Here is a 12,270-nt window from a genome sequence, read left to right as displayed (position 1 = left end):
AACCAGTGTCATCTCAGAGCAATGTGTGATTAATTGCCTTGCTCGAAGACACAACACGTTGCCTTGGCTGGGGCTCGACCTTCAGGTCGCTAGTCCAATGCCTTAACCACTTGGCCAAATGTACGGATAGAAATCACAATGGACATTTACAAAATGGATAAGATAACAGCATCTGTTAATCATAAGTTGGAACAATTTGATTCACACTGGGAAAAATGGTTTAACTACATAACACCTCATAGGTCTGATTTTATTCTCACAAGTCAATGAATATGTTGTAAAATAAAAGATCACTCCCTACTCTGTACATAGTTTTCTCCTTTCGCTTGGTCTTTCTTTCCTCTTCTTTCTGTAAGTGTATACCTCAGATAAATATTATGTGGAGATTTGTGACAAATACGATTATATGATATATATGTACAGTATCTGAAATACATCTTATGGAAATGTTTGTTTGATGATGAACTTCAATAAAAATAAATTACAAAATAAATTACAATTACATGAATTGTTATGGTTAATGTTTATGCTCCAAATGTTGATTGTCCTGAATTTTTTAAACATCTCTTTACATCCTTTCCTAACTTAAACGATTATATGTTGATTATGGGTGGAGATTTTAACTGTTGTTTACATCCTATGATGGATAGATCTATGTCTAATCAGGCACTTCCGAACAAATTGGCTATTCTTATTAACTCTTTTATGGTTGACTCTGGAACTTCAGAAATTTGGAGATTCTTACATCCCAATGATAAAGAGTTTTCATTATTTTCACATGTATATCACATCATTATTCTAGAATTGATTATTTTCTTATTGACTCTCAATTAATTCCACTTGTTATTGACTGCAAATATGACTCCATTGCTGTTTCCGATCATGCGTCACTGGAACTATCTATTAAGTCAATGGATACATCTTCTAGTACTAGACAATGGCGATTTAATACCACTTTGCTTCAGAACTCGGACTTCGTTAATTTTACTGAGAAACAGATTGATTTTTTTCCAAAACAAATTTTACGGAGGAAATTTCCAGTGGGGTAATATGGGATACTTTTAAAGCATATATTCGTGGACAAATTATTTCATATTCTGCTGGATTGAAAAAGCGAACTAATAATGAAATACTTAAGCTGGTTGACAAGATTAAAGAAATTGACAAGAAATATTCTATTACTCCTAATCAGGAGCTTTATAAAGAGAGAGTCGAATTTCAAATGGAGCACAGTCTATTACTATCATCTTTGATTGAAAATCAATTAATTAAAACTAGGAGTCAATTCTATATACATGGTGATAAAACTGGGAAACTACTGGCTAATCAACTGAAATTGGCTTCGGTTAAACGCCAGATTGTTAAGATTCATAAAAGGGATGGTACTCTGACGGTTGATCATGAAGAGATAAATAAATCCTTTCAAGAATTTTATACTAATTTATACCAATCAGAATTTCCTGATAATTCCATTGTAATGCATGAATTTTTAAAGAAATTGAATATTCCAAAATTACCACCCAATGAACGTTTAAAATTAGATGTACCTATTATGGTAGAAGAAATAAAGAATGCTATTTCCTCGATGAATTCAGGTAAAGCACCTGGTCCAGACAGTTATACAGTAGAATTTTTAAAATCCTTTTCTACTATACTTTCTCCTTGGTTATGTAGAATCTTTAAGGATGCAGTATCTATAGGTAAATTACCACAATCTTTTTATTGAGTTTCTATTTCCCTAATTCTTAAAAAAGATAAGGATCCTACTGAATGTGCATCTTACAGGCCTATATCTTTGCTGAATGTGGATTCTAAGTTTTTTTCTAAAATATTGGCAACGAGACTGGAAAATGTATTGCCTCAAATTATTTCTGTTGACCAGATTGGATTTATTAAAAATCGTTACTCCTTCTTTAATATTAGGAGATTAATGAATATTGTTTATACTACTTCACCTAGAACTCCAGAATGCGTCATTTCATTGGATGCTGAGAAAGCTTTTGATAGAGTCAAATGGACATATTTGTTTAATACGCTTGAGAAATTTAATTTTAGTCTGATATTTATATCTTGAATTAAACTGATAAACCTTACTCCTTTGGCTTCAGTATTTACCAATAATCAAAGATCTCCCTTTTCTCCGTTATTCCGTGGTACTAGGCAGGGTTGCTCTCTTAGTCCATTATTATTCGATATTGCCCTGGAACCGTTAGCTATTGCTATTCGTGACTCTCCTAATAGATTTGGTATTACCCGTGGGAATGAGATACATAAATTATCACTATATACAGATGATTTACTATTATATATTTCTAACCCTGAGAAATCAATTCCAGCTGTATTATCTTTGCTTGCTCAGTTTAGTCGTTTTTCTGGTTATAAATTGAATCTTAGCAAGAGTGAACTTTTTCCATTAAATATGCAGGTTCACCATTTAGATTGATTACTGACTATTTTACTTATTTGGGGGTTAAAATTGCTAAGAGGCATAAGGACTTATTCAAGCTCAATTTTGTACCGTTAATTAGTCAGGTTAAACAATTGCTTACTAAATATTAGCATATGATTGTGAGGAAGATGGAGGGATATGGACATTGTGTAGTTAGGAGGGATTAGTTTTTGGGGGTTTCTGATTTACTTTTAAGTTGGTTCAGCATGACATTGTGGGCCAAATGGCCTGTTCCTGCGCTGTACTCTTCTATGTTCTGTTCTAAGAACTTATTACTGTGCTGTATTCTAAAATAAAAATAAAATTTAAAAAAAGATATATGGTAACATTTCAGTATTGCTCTTCAACAGTGGTCATATGTATTACATTGTCAAAGACACTGGCTTTTAGATGTGATGTTAAACTGAGGTGGATAAAAATGTCCCACAGCATTATTATGAAAAAGAGAAGGGGAGGGGGTGCTTATTTCTAATATCCAAACATAACCCACATTTCAATGGGACTTTCCTCCCTTCCCCATCACTGATAGTTGTTCCAGTAAGTGTCTATCCTACCTGTTCATTGAAAGCCACTTCTCTCTGCTAGCTAGGGGTTGGCCTGTTTAAGGAGCATTGCAACCCCTCCTACTAGCTGCTGTTTCGCTGATGATGTCACGCCGCTGGTAGAGTTTAAATCTAGCTCACGGAAACTCAGTCCCTTTGCACGCTGTGTCACCATGGACTTGGGGGGGGGGGGTCGCAGTGCCTTGGAAACAGTAAACATTGGAAGTGTGCAGCAGTAAAGAGGGCTTGGGTTCACACTTTAGATAAATATCACAAACAAGAGAAAATCTTCAGATGCTGGAAATACAAAGCAACACACACAAAATGCTGGAGGAACTCAGCAGGTCAGGCAGCTTCTATGGAAATGAGTAAACAATCAATGTTTCGGGCTGAGACCCTTCATCAGGACTTTGACTTTTGGCTGTGTAATGTGAACTCTATGAAAATTGGCTGCAAAGTATATTAGGAGGTTCTGAGGCCATAAAAGGTGCAATGAGTGCTTGGACAGTAACTCTATCTCTCTGACAATCACACACGCAACCTTCCCTACCATCAAAGATATCTACAAGACATGGTGCCTGAAGAAGTCGGCATCCACCACCGAGGACATGCCCTCTTCTAATTACTAACATCAAGGAGGAGGGACAGGAACCTAAAGACCCACACATTTTAGGTTCAGCTTCTTCTTCTACACCTTCAGATTTCTGAATGATCCATGAAAAAGTTCTCTATTCCATTTGTGCCTCTCCTTCCAGCCCAACAATCCACACCACCCAGCAACCCACCTATTTAAACCTAGTCTAATCACAGGATAACCTACAATGACCAATTAACCTACTAACTCATACATCTTTGGACTGTGGGAGGAAACCAGAGCATCCGGAGGAAAACTAAGCAGTCATGGCATCACAGTAGCAGAGCAGTCAGTGTGACGCTATTGCAGCTCAGGTCGATAAGGTAGGAGCAGAATTAGGCCATTTGGCCCATCATGCGCCTCTGGCACAGAGTCTGGCCCTGTGGCTCAGAAGGGTAGGGAAAGGAAGAGGATGGCAGCAGTGATAGGGGGCTCTATAGTTAGGGGGTCAGACAGGTGATTCTGTGGACACAGGGAAGAAACACGGATGGTAGTTTGCCTCCCAGGTGCCAGGGTCCGGGATGTTTCTGATTGTGTCCACGATATCCTGAAGTGGGAAGGTGAATAGCCAGAGGTCATGGTACATATTGGCACCAATGATGTAGGTAGGAAAAGGGAGGAGGTCCTGAAAACAGACTACAGGGAGTTAGGAAGGAAGTTGAGAAGCAGGAGCTCAAAGGTAGTAATCTCGAGATTACTGCCTGTGCCATGTGACAGTGAGTATAGGAATAGAATGAGGCGGAGGATAAATGTGTGGTTGAGGGATTGGAGCAGTGGGCAGGGATTCAGATTTCTGGATCATTGGGACCTCTTTTGGGGCAGGTGTGACCTGTACAAAATGGACGGGTTGCACTTGAATCCCAGGGGGACCGATATCCTGGCGGGGAGATTTGCTAAGACTATTGGGGAGAGTTTAAACTAGAATTGCTGGGGGGTGAGAATCGAACTGAAGAGACGGAGGAAGGACTGTTGGCTCACAAATGGAGAAAGCTTGGAGACAGTGCGGTAGGGAGGATAGGCAGGTGATAGAGAAGGGACGCGCTCAGATTGCTAGTTTGAGAAGTGTTCATTTTGATGCAAGAAGCATCATGAACAAAGTGGATGAGCTTAGAGCATGGATCAGTACTTGGAGCTATGATGTTGTGGCCATTACAGAGACTTGGATGGCTCAGGGACAGGAATGGTTACTTAGAGTGCCAGGCTTTAGATGTTTCAGAAAGGGCAGGGAGGGAGGCAAAAGAGGTGGGGGCGCGGCACTGCTGATCAGAGATAGTGTCACGGCTGCAGGAAAGGAGGAAGTCATGGAGGGGTTGTCTATGGAGTCTCTGTGGGTGGAAGTTAGAAACAGGAAGGGGGTCAATAACTCTTCTGGGTGTTTTTTATTGACCACCCAATAGTAACAGGGACATCGAGGAGCAGACAGGGAGACAGATTCTGGAAAGGAGTAATAATAACAGGGTTGGCATGGTGGGAGATTTAAATTTCCCAGATATAGATTGCCATCTCCCTAGAGCAAGGGGTTTAGATGGGGTAGAGTCTGTTAGGTGTGTTCAGGAAGGTTTCTTGACACAGTATGTAGATAAGCCTACAAGAGGAGAGGCTGTATTTGATCTGGTATTGGGAAATGAACTTGGTCAGGTGTCAGGTCTCTCAGTGGGAGAGCATTTTGGAGATAATGATCACAATTCTGTTTCCTTTACCATAGTATTTGAGAGCGATAGGAACAGACAAGTTAGGAAAGTGTTAATTGGAGTAAGGGGAAATATGAAGCTATCAGGCAGGAACTTGGAAGCATAAATTTGGGAACAAATGTTCTCAGGGAAATGTACGGCAGAAATGTGGCAAATGTTCAGGGGATATTTGTGTGGTGTTCTGCACAGGTACGTTCCAATGAGACAGGGAAAGTATGGTAGGGTACAGGAAACGTGGTGTACAAAGGCTGTTGAAAATCCAGTCAAGAAGAAAAGGAAAACTTATGAAAGGTTCAAAAAACTAGGTAATGATAGAGATGTAGAAGATTATAAGGGTAGCAGGAAGGAGTTTAGGAATGAAATTAGGAGAGCCAGAAGGGGCCATGAGAAGGCCTTGGCAGACAGGATTAAGGAAAACCCCAAGGCATTTTACAAGTATGTGAAGAGCAAAAGGATAAGACATGAGAAAATAGGACCAATCAAGTGTGACAGTGGAAAAGTGTGTATAGAATCAAAGGAGAAAGCAGAGGTACTTAATGAATACTTTGCTTCAGTAATCATTACGGAAAAGGATCTTGGCGATTGTAGGGATGATTTACAGCGGATTGAAAAGCTTGAGCATATAGACATTATAAAGAGGATGTGCTGGAGCTTTTGGAAAACATCAAGTTGGATAATCACCAGGACCAGATAAGAGGTACCCCAGGCTACTGTGGGAGGCAAGGGAAGAGATTGCTGAGCCTCTGTCAATGATCTTTGCACCATCAATGGAAATGGGAGAGGTTCTGGAGGATTGGAGGGTTGTGGATGTTGTTCCATTATTCAAGAAAGGGAGTAGAGACAGCCCAGGTAATTATAGACCAGTGAGTCTTACTTCAGTGATTGGTAAGTTGATGGAAAAGACTCTGAGAGGTAGGATTTATGAACATTTGGAGAGGCATAATATGATTAGGAATAGTCAGCATAGCTTTGTCAACGGCCTTATGAGCCTGATAGAGTTTTTTGAGGATGTGATTAAACACATTGATGAAGGTAGAGCAGTAGATGTAGTGTATATGGATTTCAGCAAGGCATTTGATAAGGTACCCCATGCAAGACTTATTGAGGAAGTAAGGAAGCATGGGATCCAAGGGGACATTGCTTTGTGGATCCAGAATTGGCTTGCCCACAGAAGGCAAAGAGTGGTTGTAGACAGGTCATATTCTGCGTGGAGGTCGGTGACTAGTGGTGTGCCTCAGGGATCTGTTCTGGGACTCCTTCTCTTTGTGATTTTTATAAATGACCTGGATGAGCAAGTGGAGGGATGGGTTAGTAAATTTGCTGATGACACAAAGGTTGGGAGTGTTGTGGACAGTGAGGAAGGCTGTCAGAGGTTACAGCAAGACATTGATAGGATGCAAAACTGGGCTGAGAAGTGGCGGATGGAGTTCAACCCAGGTAAGTGTGAGGTGGTTCATTTTGGTAGGTCAAATATGATGGCAGAATATAGTATCAATGGCAAGACTCTTGGCAGTGTGGAGAATCAGAGGGATCTTGGGGTCCGAGTTCATAGGACACTCAAAGCTGCTGCGCAGGTTGACTGTGTGGTTAAGAAGGCATATGGTGCATTGGCCTTCATCAACCATGGGATTGATTTTAAAAGCCGAAAGGTAATGTTGCAGCTATATAGGACCCTAGTCAGACCCCACTTGCAGTACTGTGCTCAGTTCTGGTCACCTCACTACAGGAAGGATGTGGAAACCATAGAAAGGGTGCAGAGGAGATTTACAAGGGTGTTGCCTGGATTGGGGAGCATGCTTATGAGAATAGGTTGAGTGAACTCAGCCTTTTCTCCCTGGAGAGGCAGAGGATGAGAGGTGAACTGATAGAGGTGTAGGTTTCCCCCGCCATTCAAGGGTAGAGCGTTCCTATGAAACGGTTTGTAAGCCGGAATGTTGTAAAGCGAAGAAGCAATTACCATTTATTTATATGGGAAAAATTTGTGAGCGTTCGCAGACCCAAAAAATAACCTGCCAAATCATGTCAAATAACACATAAAACCTAAAATAACCGTAACATATAGTAATAGCAGGAATGATATGATAAATACACAGCCTATATAAAGTGGAAATACTTTTCTACAATCATTACTGAACTGTTCTCCGTAGCGAAAATCTCACGCAAACACTCTTGGCAGAAACACAGTGTAAGTGCTCTCGGCAGAAACACTCTCTCCAGTAACCTTTAAGCTATGAAGCTGCCAAATCATACCAAATAACACATAAAAATACACAGCCGATATAATGTAATAATAATGTATGTACAGTGTAGTATCACTTACCGGAATCAGGAAGACAGCGCCGAGCACACTGATGATGGTGTGTTAGGCTGAGTCGTTGGAGGTTGGGGTGGTGCAGTGGTCCCCATCCTCTGGGCCGCCAACCGATACCAATCCGCGAAGAATGCAGCGGTAGCTGGGATGCACCCAGCACATCTTTAAGAAAAAAGCCGAAATAAACAAGCCAATTAATTAGGTGCTGACCGGCACGTAAGTGTCGACCCAGATCAGAGGTGATTGCCGATTGCGTCTCTGTCACAATCTTGTCTACCTGTTTCATCACTTTCAGGGAATTATGTACAGAACTGTCTGTGAACCCAAAACCCCACATCACTATTCCATTTTGCTCACTCCATTTATTTTGTAATTTATGTAATTTGATGTCTCTGCACTGTAATGCTGCTACAAAACAACAAATTTCTCAATTTCACTTAACATTGTAGGAATAACTTCATCCCTTCCACCATCAGATTTCTGAATGGCCCATGATCAATCCCTCACTATTTTTTCTCTCTTTTTTGCACTACTAATTTGTTTATAATATATCAAGTTCAAGTTTAATTGTCAGTCAACCATACACATGAATACAACCGAGTGTTTTCTCTAAGGTGCAAATCCCAGAACCAACAGTCACACATAGCACAAGGCACATATAATTGCAATCGCAGTAAAACATACCAGAATCAGGTTTATTGTCACTGGTACGTGACGTGAAATTGGTTAACTCAGCAGCAGCAGTTCAATGCAATACATAATATAGAAGAGAAAAAACTATAAATAAAATAATAAATAAATAAATTACAGTATATGTATATTGAATAGTTTAAAAAACATACAAAAAACAGAAATACTGTATATTATAAAAAAGTGAGGTAGTGTCCAAGGGTTTAATGTCCATTTAGGAATTGGATGACGGAGGGGAAGAAGCTGTTCCTGAATCGCTGAGTGTGTGCCTTCAGGCTTCTGTACCTCCTACCCAGTGGTGACAGTGAGAAAAGGGCATGTCCTGGGTGCTGGAGTTCCTTAGTAATGGACGCTGCCTTTCTGAGGCACTACTTCTTGCAGATATCCTGGGTACTTTGTAGGTTAGTACCCAAGATGGAGCTGACTACATTTACAACCTTCTGCGGCTTCTTTCAGTCCTGTGCAGTAGTCCCTCCATACCAGATGGTGATGCATCCTGTCAGAATGCGCTCCACAGTACATCTATAGAAGTTTTTGAGTGTATTTGTTGACATGCCAAATCCCTTCAAACTACTAATGAAGTATAGCCACTGTCTTGCCTTCTTTAAAACTTCATCGATATTTTGGGATCAGGTTAGACCCTCAGAGATCTTGACACCCAGGAACTTGAACCTACCTCATTCTCTCCACTTCTGATCCCTCTATGAGGATTGGTATGTGTTCTTTGGTCTTACCCTTCCTGAAGTCCACAATCAGCTCTTTCGTCTTACTGACGTTGAGTGCCAGGTTGTTGTTGTGGCATCACTCCACTAGTTGGCATATCTCACTCCTGTACACCCTCTCGTCACCATTCTACCATGAGATTCTACCAACCGTGGTTGTATCGTCAGCAAATTTATGGATGGTATTTGAGCTATGCCTAGCCACACTGTCATGTGTTTACAGAGAGTAGAGCAGTGGGCTAAGCACACACCCCTGAGGTGCACCAGTGTTGATCGTCAGCGAGGAGGATATGTTCTCACCAATCAGCGCAGACTGTGGTCTTCCGGTTAGGAAGTCGAGGACCCAATTGCAGAGGGAGGTACAGAGGCCCAGGTTCTGCAACTTCTGAATCAGGATTGTGGGAATGATGGTATGAAATGCTGAGCTATAGTCGATGAACAGCATCCTGATGTAGGTGTTTATGTTGTTCAGGTGGTCTAAAGCCATTTGGAGAGCCATTGAGATTGTATCTGCCATTGACCTTTTGTGGTGATAGGCAAATTACAATGGGTTCAGGTCCCTGTTGAGGCAGGAGATCAGTCTAGTCATAACCAACCTCTCAAAGCATTTCATCACTGTCGATGTGAGTGCTACCGGGCGATAGTCATTAAGGCAGCCCACATTATTCTTCTTAGGCACTGGTATAATTGTTGTCTTTTTGAAGCAAGTGGGAACTTCCACCCGTAGCAGTGAGAGGTTGAAAATGTCCTTGAATACTCCCGCTAGCTGGTTGGCACAGGTTTTCAGAGCCTTACCAGGTACTCCATCGGGACCTCCCACCTTGCGAGGATTCACTCTCTTTAAAGACAGTCTAACATTGGCCTCTGAGACAGAGATCACAGGGTCATCAGGTGCAGCAGGGATCTTCACAGCTGTAGTTGTGTTCTCCCTTTCAAAGCGGGCATAGGTGGCATTGAGTTCATCTGGTAGTGAAGCATTGCTGACATTCATGCTATTGGGTTTTGCTTTGTAGGAAGTAATATCTTGCAAACCCTGATCGAGTTGTCGTACATCCGATGTCATCTCCAACCTCGCTCGAAATTGTCTCCGCCCTTGAAATAGCCCTTCGCAAAGCATACCTGGTTTTCTGGTACAGGCATAGGTTGCTATTTCTAGCCTTCAGCAGACGATGTACCCCCGGTTCATCTATGGCTTTTGGTTTGGGAATGTACAGTAAGTCTTTATAGGCACACACTCATCCACAAAGGTTTTAATGAAGCCGTTAACAACTGCAGCATACTCATCTAGGTTCAAAGATGAATCCCTGAATACAGTCCAGTCCATACAGCCTCAAAAATAAATAATATAGCCCAAGTCCTTGAATGTTACAGCCTGTAGATTGATGCTACATGGGATGTTGTCCTGGAGCTATGTTTCTGCAAGCACAAGGTGTTCCTCATCTTATTTGTATGCCCACTTTGAAAGGGAGAACACAACTGCAAAGACGATCCAGCTTGTATTCCACCAGGAGTGCTGTTGCAAAACAAAAACAAAATCTCGTTATATAAGACACAGTCAGCATTTAAGGAACAGCTTCTCCCCTTCTGAACAGACCATGAACACTTCAATGTTGTTCTACTACTTATTTCATCAAATGGTGTCGAGGTCTTCATCAACGTCACTAATTATTTATTTTTACAAATATATCTTATTGTAATTTATACTATATTTTATGTATCCTACAGTATGCTGCCGCAAAAAAATCATGACAATACGTTAATAAACCTGAGCAACACCCACAAGATGCTGGAGGAGCTCAGCAGGCCAGGGAGCACGAGGAAAAAAGTGCAGTCGAAGTCTTGGTCTGAGACCCTTCGGCAGGATTGGGAAAAAAGATAAGGAGTGGATTTAAAAGGTGGGGGGGGAGAGGGAAACACAAGGTGATAGGTGAAGGCGGTGGGGAGGATGAAGTAAAGAGCTGAGAGGTTGATTGGTGAAAGAGATACAGGGCTGGAGAATGGGGAGTCTGATAGGAGAGAAGAAAGAAAAGCGGAGAGGAGCACCAGAGGGAGGCAATGGGTGGGCAAGGAGATAAAGTGAGAGAGGGAAAAGAGGATGGGAAATCATAAAGGGCGCATTACCGGAAGTTTGAGAAATCGATGTTCCTGCCATCAGGTTGGAGGCTACCCAAATGGAATATAAGGTGTTGTTCCTCCAACCTAAATGTAGCCTCATCGTGACAGTGGAGGGGGCCATGGATGGACATATCAGAATGGGGAATGAAAAGTGGAATTAAAATGGGTGATGACTGGGAGATCCCACTTGTTCTGGCGTTTGGGGCGTAGATGCTCGGCGAAGCGGTCTCACCGATATACAGGAGGCCACACCGGGAGCGACTGTTCGGGGCCCTGAATGGTAGTGAGGGAGAGGTGTAGGGGCAGATGTAGTACTTGTTCCGCTTGCAAGGCTGAGTGTCAGGAGGGAGAAATCGATGTACAAGGGAGTCGGGTAGGGAGCGATCCCTGCAGAAAGCAGAAAGTGTGTGTGTGGGAGGGAAAGATGCGCTTGGTGGTGGGATCTTGTTGGAGATGGTGGAAGTTCCGGAGAATTATGTGCTGCACACGGAGGCTGGTGGGGTGGTGGGTGAGGACAAGAGGAACCCTATCCCTGGTAGGGTGGCGGGAGGATGGGATGACAGCAGATGTGTGTGAAATGGAAGAGATGCGGTTGAGGGCAGCGTTGATGGGGAAGGAAGGGAAGCTCTTAAAGCCTCATTCTGAGGGCAGATGCGGCAGAGATGGAGGAATTGAGAGAAGGGGATGGCGTTTTTACAAGTAACAGGGTGGGGCGAGGTGTAGTCCAGGTAGCCGTGAGAGTCTGTGGGTTTATAATAAACATCAGTGGATAAGCTGTCTCCGGAGATGGACACAGACAGATCGAGAAAGGGGAGGGAGGTGTCTGAAATGGACCAGGTGAATTTCAGGGCCACAACAAGCTGGAGGATCTCAGCAGATTGGGCAGCATCCATGGAAAAGATCAGTCAACGTTTCGGGCCAGAACCCTTCATCAGGACTAGTCCATCATGGAGTCCTGATGAAGGGTTCTGGCCCAAAACGTTGACTGATCTTTTCCACGGATGCTGCCCGACCTGCTGAGTTCCTCCAGCTTGTTGTGAGCGTTGCTTTGACCCCAGCATCTGCAGAATATTTTGAATTTCAGGGCCAGATAGAAATTGGAGGCAAAGTGGATGA

The sequence above is a fragment of the Mobula birostris genome, chromosome 3 (genome assembly GCF_030028105.1).
Source record: "Mobula birostris isolate sMobBir1 chromosome 3, sMobBir1.hap1, whole genome shotgun sequence".
Lineage (NCBI taxonomy): Eukaryota > Metazoa > Chordata > Chondrichthyes > Myliobatiformes > Myliobatidae > Mobula > Mobula birostris.
The sequence above is the reverse complement of the archived record's forward strand: the minus strand, read 5'-3'. Positions refer to the sequence as shown.